The sequence below is a fragment of the Suricata suricatta genome, chromosome 13 (assembly GCF_006229205.1).
Source record: "Suricata suricatta isolate VVHF042 chromosome 13, meerkat_22Aug2017_6uvM2_HiC, whole genome shotgun sequence".
NCBI classification, from domain to species: Eukaryota; Metazoa; Chordata; class Mammalia; order Carnivora; family Herpestidae; genus Suricata; species Suricata suricatta.
The window spans coordinates 41,401,788-41,416,402 of NC_043712.1; the positions used below are offsets into that span (position 1 = coordinate 41,401,788).

The window sequence follows — 14,615 nt, forward strand, 5'->3', positions numbered from 1 at the left end:
AGTAAAATGTCTAATTCATTAGCTTCATGCTTCTTTCAGAACGTTTCCTGTGCTTTCCTTTTTTGACCCACATCTCCACGGGGGATGCACAACGCAGTCCTGTGGGGGAGGTTCCGATCCCAGTTATCACAAGTTGAAACTTCTCACATCCCTCAGACTTTCTCAAAACCTAGCCCTCAATGAAATAATGTAATAACCTTTTGTCCAATAACCAAAGATAAAACTAAAGTTAGGAAGCCCTCTTCTCTGCCACTCTTTTCTGCCCTCTTTCTGGCCAGTTTCTTGAAATTTTCTATTTTCAGTTTTGTGTCAGAGGAATACAATCTAATACCTTGTGTTTATTTATTCTGTGGAGCCCGCAATGAAGTATCATGGTCAGAGGGCATGAATAAACTAAAGATACCAGCCAGAAGAGGACAGTGATTTGATCTAGTCTTAAGAGTTGGTAAGTGAGGTAAAGGAATTTGTGATGCAGAATGTCTTTAGGAACAGAGTGAAGAGGTACAATGATTTGCAGAAAAGAGACTACAGAGACATGGTGACCACTGAGTTTCTCTGTTCACTGGTTGTAAAATCCTAACTGCCTTCTCTCAAAACTGCAGAGAATCAGGTAGCTTGTGTGTTCTGATTGTAAAGCCTGCCTGAAGTAATATTTTACTGGACCGTAAATCGTTCTGACTACATTTCATGCTTGATAAAACCCTTACATTTATGGTAGCAAATGTAAGCCTTTGTTCCCTAACTAATCTTTTAAGTTTTCTGCAACAGAGAAGTCTTGAACTTTTTCCTAGAAAAATGGCATGATTAAAAGTATCATTTTGTTCTTTGAAAATGGGCTAGCATTGGGGCACCTGGGTGGCTCAGTCAGTTAGGCATCTGACTATGGCTCAGGTCATGATCTTGCAAATCATGAGTTTGAGCCTCTGTGCTGTCAGTTCAAAGCCTGAAGCCTGCTTTAGATTTTGTCCCTGTCTCTCTCTGCACCTACCCTGCTCATGCTCTGTCTCTTTTTGTCTCTTTCTCCCTCTCAAAATATAAATAAACATTAAAAATTAAAAAGAAAATAAAATAAGACAGCATAACTAGAGATTTTGGCCAAATTAACCTTGAAATTAGTCTCAAGATATGTTTTGTAACATAGATACAGATATGTATGCATATATGCAGAAGCATGAATATATATGTATATGTTAATTTAATATAAATTAGTATGTGTGTATACATGTCTACTAATTTATCTCAGTCTGGATTTCAAGAGGTATAAATACATTAGTTTAATGTTCCAGTGGCAGCATAATTGTAGATACTATGTAACACTGAAGAATACTTTCTGATTTATAAGCTTAAACATATCATTATTGACTGTGTTTACTACCTAAACAAATATATGTTGAAAATTAAATTAAATTGTTCCTTCTGGAAACAAGAAGCTATAATGAATATGATATGAGCTTAAGAGGCAATCATATCTATGTTCAGTGCTCAGCATCAAGTATTCAGAGTTTTGTAATCTTTCTTTAGGTCAGTTTTCCTAGGAGAGGGAGACATTGAGATGGACGTGTTGGGCTCTTTTTTTTGTTAAGTTTATTTCTTTTGAGAGAGAGAGAGAGAGAGAGCATGAGCAGGAGAAGGGCAGAGAGAGAATGAGAGAGAATACCAAGCAGACTCCACACTGTCAGCTCACAGCCAAATGTGGGGGTTGATTCCATTAACCATGAGATCATGACCTAAGCAGAAATCAAGAGTCAGATGCTTAACTAAGCCATCCCAGTGCCCCTGTGATAGAAACTTTTATGCAGAAAGTTTTCTGGGGAGTGTCCTTGGGATGAGCATTGTTGGAGCTCCCAAATACAGAAAAGGAGGCTTGGCATTTGTACTCCTATATTGATGACTCATTAGATGTGAGTTGCCTGTGGGAGGGTGAATAATCTGAGTATGGCAGTTCCCTTTGAGAGAAAAAAAAAATCTCTAGAGAGGAAGTTAGCTGTGAGCCATGGGAGGCCAACACTTCAGGCAATGAGGAAATTATTCCCTTGTTTTGAGGGCAGAGGTGGGTGATGTCCTGCAACATCTTCTGTGTTTAATCCTTGTGACACTTGGCTTTTCTTGCTTCATATAATACATTTATTCCATCTGGGAAGAGCTCCTACAGAGTTCCTTAGCAGGTCACCTTTCTTGAGAAAACCTCCAAGAAGAAGATTAGTGGGGACCACAGCCCCTGCCAGTGCAGCTAGTCTCCAGGCTAAAACTGATACATATTGTCTTCCTAGTCTCCTCTCCTCTGCTACCTATTCTAGAATCCCTTCTTCCTCAGTCAGCACCTCTACTGATATATGCAGTTTACCTTGTGGGTTGGTACAGACCATTACTGAGGGGTCTGAACCTCCTCACCATTCCCATAGGTCATGGCTGCTCCACTTGTCCATTTACTATAAAAAATATTTGGGGCGCCTGGGTGGCTCAGTTGATTAAGTGTCCGACATAGGCTCAGGTCATGATCTCACAGTTTGTGGGTTTGAGCCCGCATCAGGCTCTGTGCTGCCAGCTCAGAACCTGGAGCCTATCTTTGGATTCTGTTTCTCCCTCTCTCACGGACACTCCCCTGCTCATGCTCGCTCGCTCTCTCTCTCTCTCTCTCTCTCTCAGAAATAAAATTTTAAAAAGTTAAAAATTAAAAAAAATAGTCAAGAAAATGCTCTGTGAACCACCCGGATACCAGGAGCTCTTCCCTGTCCTTGTTGTAGGACAGCGGCTCTACTTTCTCATGATTGTCAGTTACCCTGCCAATGTGGGGACTCTTTTTGTTGCCAGACAGCTGACACAGGATGCCCAAAATGATTGGATACAAAATATATTTTAAAGTTCAATAGGACTCCTGCTGTGTCCTCTCATGGAAACATTCTTCTGAAAATCAGTATCTCTAGATCCAGAGCCACGGGGAGTGATGCTAAGTTTAACCACTTTTACTTCCTCCTCTTGGTTCCTAGACCCATGTCTACTGAGGATGAAGCACCAAATAAAAGTTTTGATTTGAAATAATTATCATATCCTTCTGGTGACACCCCATCATTGCAGGATACCATCTTCACACTGGTGTTTCAGCTCTACTGTCGAAAGGGTGTTCTCCAGGACTGTCAGGCCAGAGCTTCTGGGTCATGCCGTATGTATGGAGATGAGTAGATCCACATGTGGCCGCTGCTGAAGTCCAAAGTATTTTAACTGGGTGATATTATGGAGGATCATGTACTGATGCATCAAACACTCTCTAGGTTCTCAGATTATGGTGTTGAACAAGGCCCCACAGGCAAGTAAGCAAACCCATATTTGGAATTTCCTTCAGTTTTAGTGAAAATGAATCCACTGCTCCTTCTTAGGTGGAAGAAGTCCAGTGTCATAATCTACTTTCCATCAAGTGGTGGTCAGTCTCCCTGAGGGCTAGTGCTAAAATTGAGGCTTGGCATCAACTCTAATTTTTATAGGTTAGACAGCTCATCAACCTTTCCATGTATGGGAGAACAGAAATATTCATTGTGTTGCCTATATAGGAAATAAATTGGCTCCACTGAAAAAACAAGAGGGAGGTTATTCTAAGGCTTTAAAAATAAATGAGAGAGGGTAGTGGAACCCTTTGGGCAGGGCATCATAGAGTAAAGTTGAGAGAAGAACCAAGAACAGATATGGAAAATCTTCAAGCTGCTTAAGACAGTAAGCAGGTGGCTAAAATATAGTCTGCTAAAAAATAAACCACCAATTTATATATTTTAGATCTTGTCTCTTATTTTTTGTTTTGTTTTAGTTTCTGAGTTTCTTTATCTTAGTGTCTTTTTTGATCAAGTCTGGTCAATGCCAAGTTAAAGAGAGAGAGAGAGAGAGAGAGGAGCGGAGAGGAGAGGAGAGAGAGGGAGAGGGAGAGAGAGAGAGAGAGAGAGAGAGAGAGAGAGAGAGAGAGATCTGAGAGAGAGAACACAGGCCAACTTGGGCTCTTTGAGTAAATAAATTATTTCAGTGATCCTAATTTTCTTCATGTATAAAGCCAAAAGTAAAAATACCTGTCCTTCAATTATGGGATTTAAAAACATGTCTGTAAAGTACTTGTAGGTGCTTAGGCACTGTTTATTAATATTGAAAAAAATCCTAAACAATCACTGCTGATTTCCTAAGGAGGAAAGGATAGGGTCTCCATCCTTGCTTGGGGCCCTGGTTGTAGAGATCTGGCAAAGTGGAGGTAAGGCAAGCAGATGAGAGGAGTTAAAGAGAGACCTAGCTCCCATCCTACATAGGGGCTCACTTATTAATATTTTTAAGTGATTGACATGGGATTTTCCTTTACTTGTCTTACAGACTTTCTTTTTGAAATACTATATTTGTGTTCATTTTGGAGTGTACCTTGATTCTATTTTTTTCTATTTTTAAAAATTTATTTTCTGATTGTCAAAAAACGCAAGTTTGCTATAAACATTTCAAGGACTAAGAACTCACTAATCATGGGGTGATATTTCCTCTTCAATTTATTACTAAAAGAAAACTACTTTAAGTATTTAGTATCTATTCCCCTAGATTTTCTTCCATGCGAAATCATATAAAACATGTATATTTTAACAAAAGCAGAATCATATTATATAGAGTGTTCTCACAACTTGCTGTTTTAACCTAAAATTGTTTTCTGGGCATTTTTCCAGGACACATAACATGAACCTGGCTTTTTAATAACTTCAGTATCCTATTGTATTCTCTTGTAGCACTAAGTATTTGGGAGACATTCAGACTGCTTCTATAGGTTTACACTATTTAAAACAATGCTGTAATTAGTACTCATATACCTCTAACATAAATTCTAGAGGTGCAGCTGTGGGTCAGAGGCATGAAAAATTTCAGTCTTCCTGAATAATGCCAAATTGCTCTTCAGAGAGAAAGCATTGAATTTCACTCTGCATAGAAGTTTATTCTATTCTTGGAGTAAGAGTAAGAAATTCCATTTTTGGGGAGTAAGGGGTATAGCCAGTGTCTATCTGCCAGGGAGCCGACTACACTACATACAGACTGAGAAACACTGGTTTTGGAAAAGAGAGACTGTGGGCAAATTGGTTCACCAATGTGCCCTGATACCAGTGAACAAAACGGAGGGTTTTGACAATTAATTCATAAATAGAGTTTCAAGTCTGACAGACCTGGGTTTAAACCTTTACTAGCTGTATAATATTAGGTAAATTACTCAATATTTCTGAGCCTCATAAAATTGGGATAGTAGTATACTTACCTCATGGGCTTGGTGTGAAGAAGGTTAAATGAGAAACGTGTAATTCACATACACCTGCGTGTAATACATTCACATGTTCCATACATGTCAGCCGGATTCTGCCACACCTGCCATATAGCAATCATTAGCTATTGTTGTTATTTATTATTATTGTTGTTGTTGTTGTTGTTATGGTTTTCAGAATACATATCTGAGATCCCAACAGGATGTTTTATTTCAGTGCTTTTTCTCTCACCTCCTCATTCCTCAAAGAGAACAATGACTAGAAATCATTGGTTGGGTAAATACTGCATTATCATAATTACAATTTCCCTGAGAAAAATGGCTTGCAGTTTGAATATTCAGCATCATAATTACAATTTCCATAAGGAATGTAGAACAGTTATTATAAACAACACAATAATCACTTGGTCCATAAGGGAGAACAGATTATTGGGGGAGTAAAGAGGGAGAAGAAGCAAAAGCCTATGTTCTCATCAGCATTCAAGAATAGAAATACAGAAACTGAGAATACATTGTAATAGCCTCTTAAAATACTCTTGTATGAATTTATCAAAAACCCTTATCATGATGGCAAATTTCCATGAGTTGACTAATTGCTGCCTATATATTTTCTCCTTATATGCAATTTAGTCTTATCATTTTTATTAAATATACCCTCTATATTTTTACTCATTGTCACTCATAATTGCTGTGCCTCCCAAAATTTTAAAAATCAAACTATCACAATGTACAAAAAGCACAGAATATATTTTTAAAAAACTATTTAGGGGGAAAAGAAGTTTTATCAGAGTATTTCTCTCTTCACAGTAAAATGTGTCTTCTTTGTCAAAAGAAAATGGGTAAAAGTTTTTTTAAAAATGCTCTTTTACTGCTGTGTTGCCTTAATTGGCTTTCACTTAAATTTCCTTTTTTTCTTGTCTTTTTTATTTTTTTAGGTGAGATGAGAAAAACAAAATGCAGCTTTCAAGGTTGGTACTTTTCATGAAGTTTTAAAACCTCTCGTTAATATGAAACAGTATAAAAGAAGCAAAGCAAAATACATCCTTAGCTTCTCACAGATAGTGATTAGAGGACATTATGTTTTTATTTTTCTCACTTCTGCATGGAGAAGTACAACAGAATCATAATAGAATTCAAAATAGCAATCAAATATAATGCCTGATTAAATCCTTGTCAACATTTTAATGTTGGAAATATTCAATATTTTTCTACCTCCTCCAGCCATTTATCCATTCACCCATTAATCCATTAATCCATCCACTTGCCATTTTATTTTTTTTCAGTGAATACTTAGTACTTACATATTGTATATAAGCCCTGCCATTAGATTTTCCACTGTGAATACTTTGTTTGGCTCACCTTCACAATATTCCCAACCCTTATACCTCCTTCCAACACTCCTCTCCATCTCTGGCAATAAACTTTTACCTGTTATCACAGGTCTTCAAGTTATCTTGCTGTATTTGATAAAGGAACAATGTTTCCATAATATTGCTCAGCTAATAGGTGTTCAGATACCATCTTCTCCCAAATAATTGGGGTAAAAAAAGGAAATCAGTGTGATAATAAGGAAGAGACTCTTCCCTACCTAATGATGTATTGTGAAATGTCTTTCACTGTTGTGTGATATATATTATTATATGTAGATTGTCATCACATAGTTGAGAAACATATCCACATGCAGTAGTCTATAATATCAGTTACCCCTCCTCAACAGTTCTTTCCTTTTACCTTGTTAGCAACCTTAAGACTTTCTGGCCAAGATAGATGTGTTACACTATAAATTTTAAGAAAGAACAAAGCATTCCAGATGCACATGAAATGGCTCTTTGTAAGAATGACAGTGGTAGATTTAAGCAAACTTCATGAAAAGCAGAGATTGAAAATTTTCTGCTGACTAAAGGTTGGTAAGTGGAAATTTGATAGTAGAGTAGTCCTAACATTAAAATGAATAAATATTGTCTTAATTTGGTTAGCTGTTTTATTGTTCCATTTTAATGAACATTAGTATGCTTTATTTTTAAAATGTATTTATGTATGTCTATATGTAAGTATGTATTATTTATATATTTTCAGTATACTTACTTTAAAAGGCTTTTTCAATTATTCCTTTATTGTCTTTAATTTCTCCAAATTTATTTTTTTAAAAATAAGCTCTTGAGGTCCTCAGTAGAAAATTCTGTAACCAGAGGTGTCTTCAGAAACTTAACTGTCATAATTGGGAAGGACTCTAGTGTCTGTCTGCTGATCTAATTTAATTTAACTAATCTAAATTAAAATAGTCTAAATTATATCAGCCATCAATTTCTTTAATTATAATACTTATTGGAGGCAGTGAGTAGTGGTTGAGACATTAGGCTCTAGAATCAAATTGCCTGAGTTTGAATCCTATTCCCATCTACTATTTGTCTATTATTAACGTCTCTAATACTTGATTTCCCTTGTTGTAAAATGAGAGAAATAAGAGTTCTTACCTCTTAAGGTTGTTAGGGAATAATGAGATGATGTATCCACAGATCATTTTGCCATATTGTAAGAATGAAGTAAATGATAGTTACCATTATTACTTTGTTTCATTACCCTTATTGTAAAACATTATTAGAGGCAGGCAGTGTCTTTACTTCTCTAATTTAGACTTCTCTCATGGACTTGATCTTTAATGTTTCACCATCAAGGATGTATTCATTATATGGTAAACCGTGTTGCATGTGACAATATAGATAACTTGGGATTGCCCATCGAACTGTGACATCTTATGGCAAACCACATCTACTTTTTTTTTCTGAATATAAGATTTTGATAGGGGCGCCTGGGTGGCTCAGTCGGTTAAGCATCCAACTTCAGTCAGGTCATGATCTCACAGATCATGGGTTTGAGCCCCGCATCAGACTCTGTGCTGACAGCTAGCTCAGAGCCTGGATTCTCTCTTTGGATTCTGTGTCTGCCTCCCTCTCTGACCCTCTCCTGCTCACACTGTCTCTCTCTGTCTCAAAAGCAAATAAAAACATTTAAAAATTAAAAAAAAAAAGATTTGGATAAATATCACCAAGGTGAGGGAAATAAGCAACTCGAGTGGTTGCTGTGGGGAGAAGAGAAACAATAGTAATGAAGAAGGAATCAATGCTTTGAAGGAGAAGTTTGGTACCAGCTTTCAAATCTTGCTCATACAGAACCTAGCATTGTCTGTGCCTTTGCGTGCAAAGTCCCTTCACTTGTGGATGAGGCCTGGTTGAAAGAGAAAACATTAAGGAAAGATTGGGAATCATTCATCCAAAGCCATAATTGTGCTAAGAAATCTAAAAGGCAGAGTGGAAGAACAATAGAAAGGGATGGAACTGGAGCCCCTTCCTCTTGGCGAGATCTGTAGTTCTGTGTGTATGTATTGTCAATTTGTGTCAAGATAGACGAGGAAAGTCAGCCTTCCCTCAACTAGACTGGCCAGTGACCCCACACCGGGTCACCAGTATACAAAGGTCATCCAACAGCAGCCTCTCAGTGCTGGAGTTCATTGTGAGCCCAAAGGCAAGAGGTCTCAGTGAAAAGATTCCACTTCATTCAGTCTCCCTTAGAGAGGCAACAACAGACACTGGAAAGTCCACTAGATGAATGACGTAAGGAAGAGAAATTTGCCAGCTTTACATCCAAGCCCCAAGATCCCTTTTGACACATGTTCTGGCAAGGATGTATATAGGTTAAACTTGGACTTTCTTTAGGGAGGGAACTCTTTCTGATCCATTGGAGAAAATAACATTTCTAATTCAGTTTCATAGAAATTGCCAGGAATATTGTAGTCCCAGCAATGCAGGATGGTGCTAAAAACTCTTAATCTGTCCTCTGAGATAGCAAGATTCCACACTGAACTTGTATATAAACACACTTGGATGAAAGAGGAGTGTAGTTCACCAATGACAAGATTTCTTATCTTTAAGGGTCTGAAACATTACCAGTTGAAATGAGATTATGGTTCCTACACTGGATTCCAGTAATGGAAATGGTAAAACTTCATGATCTCCAATCTTGTGAAAGTACAGTGGTTAATGAGAAATAAAAAGAAGATGGATGATAGATAGATAGATAGATAGATAGATAGATAGATAGATAGATATCAATGACTCCAGAACTGCCTGCAGGAAATACTTAGATATTTGATTGAAGTGCTTCATTTCTGAACCAGCCCCAGACACCCAGTCTATCCCTACAGTATCCCTTAGACACTCTGTCACTTACATCTGCTGTATGTAGACTTTTCTTATGGCTTGCATTAGCCATTATAGGTAAACTCATGCCCTTTTCATGAAAAGGAGTCACAGTTACAGATTTTTAGGTCTAAAAAAATACTTCAACTGTTACTCATTTTAATCTTTTTTCTCTTCAGATAATGAAGTTCATTTCCATATAAGTTAAGCAACTCAATTCAGTAAGTTCATTAATTATGAAATAGGGACCACAATCATATTGTTTGACTCCATCCTTGCATGGGCCATCCCACACTTCTTGGTAAAGAAGAGAGGAAGCTTTTTTGTTTAGAATGGCAACCATTTCTGAAACTCTGCATTTGATACCATCCTGTTGACTGAAATTGTTATGTAGCTCTTCTACTGTTAGGCGCTTCTCAGACCATCTCACTTCCCTGACTATATCACGAGTTCCATAAGGGTAGAGCTCATGGCTACTATTTCCTTGTGTTTTAACCATATTTATATGGTTCTAAATAAATAATGTATATATTTATTTTGATTCTAAATCTTATCAAGAACCCCTACCTCTCTTCAGCTCAGTGAATTCCACTGTATTTGTAGAAGACCCAGAAAAAAAAATCAAAATCACTGAAGGTGACCAGAAAGCAAACAAATATTATTGGGTTTGGGTTGAATTCTCTTTTGTTTTGGTTTTGCCAACTCTGATACAGGAATGAAGAAATAATAAATAAATCAAAAACAACTCATTGCCATAATATGTGCTTGTGTGTGTGTGTGTGTGTGTGTGTGTGTGTGTGTGTGTGTGTGTGTTAGAATATGAGGGGGTGGTCAAAAAGTAACATTTAAACATTTCATTTAGCTGGGATGACTTGGGTTTAATGATTTGCAAACTAAACCATTAGAAGTACCAGTGAGGAAGGAGAAGACCAATTGAAAATAGGAATGTATGTTTATCTCTTTAGCAGATAGTAAGGAGGGTCTGGAGGCTAAATATTAATGGACTCATTTTTTAAAAATACAGATGAAAGGCTACAAATTAAAAAAAAAACTAATTTCCTTTTTATTACAGATTCTAAATCTAATTTCCTTTTGTCCTTCCTGTGTATTTGAAAATAGGATGTAGCTCTTATTTCCATGTCAGTGCTGTTTAATATTTTCACCCTGGGAGCATTGTCTGTAGATTTGAGCACCACAAATGCAGAAGACTGTAAATTACCTATTTTCTCCCACTTCTGTATCAAGTGTCATTCATAGAAACACAGATTAGATGATGATTATTAATTAAAGGGAAATTCCAGTATTCATTTGGCTCTTTCAAAGATAACTTAAGGTGATCAGATTTATAAGCCACAGCAACCATTTTCACAATTGCCTTTCCCTATCTATCAATGTATTCACAATGCAGTGTTTCAAACCTTATCACATGCCAAACCATTAAATTACCCTTAAGCACTAGTTCTTGCAGATTTTGTTGTGTGTATGTCTCTCTCCTTTTTTCACAACATTATATAATTTAGTTCAACCCTAGTCTGTCTGCCTAAAACCTATCCTCTGTACCTCCCACCTCTCTGATTTTTTGTTGGCATATACTCCAGGTTTTCTAATGAGAGAAATTAAAAAGCTAAAGCAACCTAAGGCTTATCATTATTGGTTTGCAGTGCTTTCCAAGTAACTTAAATGCCAAATAAGCCTAATAAGTCAAAAAGATTTTCAGAATTTGAATATTGGGAATTGGCAGATTGTAGAAATGCTAAGTGTGTTCAAATGTTAGCAAATTTTGTCCTAGCCATATATATTCTGTATTTGAATACATAATACAAATATAGCACATGTACATATATATGTGTACAGCAATAAAGAGGGGGATGGAGGGGTGCCTGGGTGGCTCAGTTGGTTAAGTGTCCAACTTCAGCTCAGGTCATGATCTCACATTCGTGGGTTCAAGGCCTGTGTCAGGCTCTGTGCTGACACTTCAGAGCCTGGAGCCTGCTTCAGATTCTATGTCTCCCTCTCTCTCTGACCCTCCCCTGTTCTCTCTCTCTCTCTCTCTCTCTCTCCCTCTCCCTCTCTCTTGCTCTCCCTCTCTCTCAAAAAAAAAATAAATAAAAACATTTAAAAAAAGAGGGGGATGGATGCAAATAATACTATTAGTTAGAGGCAGCCTGCATAGTGGGCTGAGCAATGGACTCACTTCTAATTGAGTCAGGTGATGAGAAAGGTGATTATTATTAGTATATTATTACTATAGTATTGCATTACCTGGCTTTTTACTCTGAAGCTTTATTACCTTGATAAAACTAAAAGCTACATGTAAATATATTTTTAAATATAAATAACTTGTAATTTATTCCAGTTCTAAATCTTGACCTTGCCACTTACCTTGGGGAAATCATTTCCTCTTTTATTGTTGTTTTTTTCTGGTTTGTTTGCTTAAATATTGGGTTTCATTTTAATTTTCCTCATAAAGGAGCTAATTCACGTGGATGATCCCAGCTTTTAATATCTGATGAGTGAGTCTGCCAACATTCATTTCCATCTCCCTCTTGAAGGAGCTGCAAAATGTGTTAGCTCTTTTCGAATCTCAAAAGGAGTCTGATGTGGAAGAGAGATGTGATTAAGCCTATGGTTCCAAGTGATAATGTGAGAAACCATAAGGGTGAAGGAAACGTATCCAGCTCAATATAAAAGGAACATTATTGTAAAACATGGCTGTGCTGGGGCACAGGTAACTTGTGAGTTCTTCCCAAGTAGTCTTACAAACAGCCGGATGATCATATAATGGATGAAACATAGAGGCAACACTAGCACTGAAAGGTCAACCAGTTATGTTTTTTAGGTTCTTCTTTCTTATAAACTAGATGATGCTATCCCCTGTTTCTATTCCAGAAACTCAAAGACTGCCAGGGAAGCAGGCTGTAGTTAGTGCAGAGATTGCAAGATAAAACAACAGGCTTTGACTGCTTTAAGAAGTAAGAAAAATGTAAAGAATTACAACAATCAGAGCCAAATTTGACCTCAGATCTAACACTGGAAAAAGTTCAGAGACCCCATAGACAGCAAGGGCAAAACTCCAACATCTCATTTGAAAGCTGCACTGCCGTTCTGGGAAAGGTCTGGTTCTGGGCTTGCTATTTACTCTGGGCCTCATGCTTTTTACCCTGGACCCCTAGACACACACAGTCAGACCTGTATATATCCTCTGCCCAGGAACACCCTTCCTTTCACTCCTCTCTCTGCCTCTTAGGTCTCTGGGCTAGCATCAAAGTAGGTATATTTCCAATGGGAAGAAGAGAAGGGGAGAAACATGGCATCCATGGCAGATCCATAACTTTTACCTCCTAGCTCTTTTTCTCATTCTTTAACTCTGAATGGGAAGGCTAAATCTCCAAACAGGTGGAGAAATTTCCTATGGCCTCCTTTTCTCTCTTGCCTCCCCAGCTTGGCTTTCTCCCAGACCCCATCAACTGTTCTTTTTCTCCTCAGCTGCCACCTCTGTGATCAATGTTCACTCAGACCTGTTGAAGCTCCTTTTTAGGACAAGTGTGGCTCCAGGATCTTGAATCATAGGACATAGTAGATTTGCTTTCTGGTAGTGACTGTTCTTGTATTATAGTGACTGCCTCTGGAGCCCAGATCCAGCTCTTAGCTTTGAGCCATAATTCTATTGGCCATCCAGTACCTAGGCAATTAATTCCAGTGAATTAGTTCCAATTAACTTTTTACATTCTGGTCCGAGTGACACATCCAATCTGCTGTCCTGGTCTCCCCTGCAAAGCTCCTCTTGTCCTAGCCAAACTAAACTCTTCAGATCTTCTCTACTGAGAACGTCCTTCCCTCTTATTTCCTTTCTGATACACTGTCTAGGTGAACTCAAATATTTCCTCCTCCTACATGAAATCTCCTCCTACTCCCCCATTCAAAACTAGACAGAAATCCCTCTGCATTTCCAGGACATTTGGCTACTGCTTCTATCATAACACTTAACATGTTGTGTCTCATGTCTTTGTGAGTTTATCTTCCCTACTTGTTTTCCCAAAAGCATGCTATTCATTTTGGTATTCACAAAGCCTAGCATAGTGTGTGATTCATAGCAAGAATGTTGTCTGAATGAATAAAATAAATAAGTAAATGAATGAGAATATATACTACAGCATTTGCCTTTTTAAACAACTGATCTAAAGGATTAGTCATTAAATAGAGAAAGCTTCAGTAGGCATCTTGCACATCTGGACAATTGTTATGCAAAATATTTACTTAAGAGGCAAAGAGATATTCTCTTTTCCTGTGGAAGTATAAAAGAATTTTTGTTTCAAGGAAAATTACACTGAAAAAAAGTAGCTGTCTATAGTACAAGAGACTAAGTTTCTATCTTCAGCAACATCCCCTTGTCTTTTTATATTACAAGAGGGAATAAGATTTAAACCAAGCATCCAGTGTGATAATCTTGCCAGACAGCTAATAAAGAGGAAGATTAGAGAGTTGTATAAAATGGCAGGTGCCTCTGCAGATTCCACATCGTAGGCATTAAACACAGAACAAAGTGCTGCTGCTTTTTGAGGACCACCAAAAGCGCTTGCTGTCAGCTTCAGCAGCATGGTGCCATTCCTGACTGTGGTGCTCATCTTACCAAAAACAACAGAGAAAACATAAAGTAGGCAGCAGTAGATGGTACTTGGAACAGAGAGACGGCATCTGAAACAAAACCAAACCCTCACAAAAGAAAATGAAGAATTATTTCTAGTCAGTCACTTATAGAACTTCCTTTGCTTTCAGAATAGAGTAGAATAGAATAGCTCGCAATGTCTCATCATGTAAAGGGTCCCAAAGAGTCCTCTTCAGAGAAAGTGTACATTTTATGGCTTACTTTCTATTCCAGTCTTTCAGGGAGCTTAGGATTACTACTATATTAATACAGAAATGAATTGGGTGATATTTCTTCTGCTGACTCATGTGACCAGCAGAGATCATAGCCATCTTTATCTACAGGGCAAACACAGAAAATACTTTGCATTTTTGTACCTAAGGAATATAATTACAATTAATATTTTCTCTTTTCATCTTTCTTTGCCAAAAAGGCAACTTTAAACCATATCCTCTTTGGAGATAAAGGCAATGTGGAGAAGAAAGTATGAATATGGACTAGAAGACAAGCACAA

General features: G+C 37.5%; 1 protein-coding gene across 2 annotated transcripts in view; it reads left to right on the forward strand.

Annotated features, from left to right (window-relative positions):
* Nucleotides 1-14,615, forward strand: part of LINGO2 (leucine rich repeat and Ig domain containing 2) — a 1,051,930-nt gene that overhangs the window by 653,024 nt on the left and 384,291 nt on the right. The window contains exon 2 of one of the 2 annotated variants that reach the window (XM_029920929.1): nt 6,196-6,228. The exons of the other annotated variant lie outside the window; for it this stretch is intronic. The gene's annotated coding sequence lies outside the window, so the exon portion shown is untranslated. The remainder of the gene's footprint in view (nt 1-6,195; nt 6,229-14,615) is intronic. 2 annotated transcript variants of the gene reach the window in all.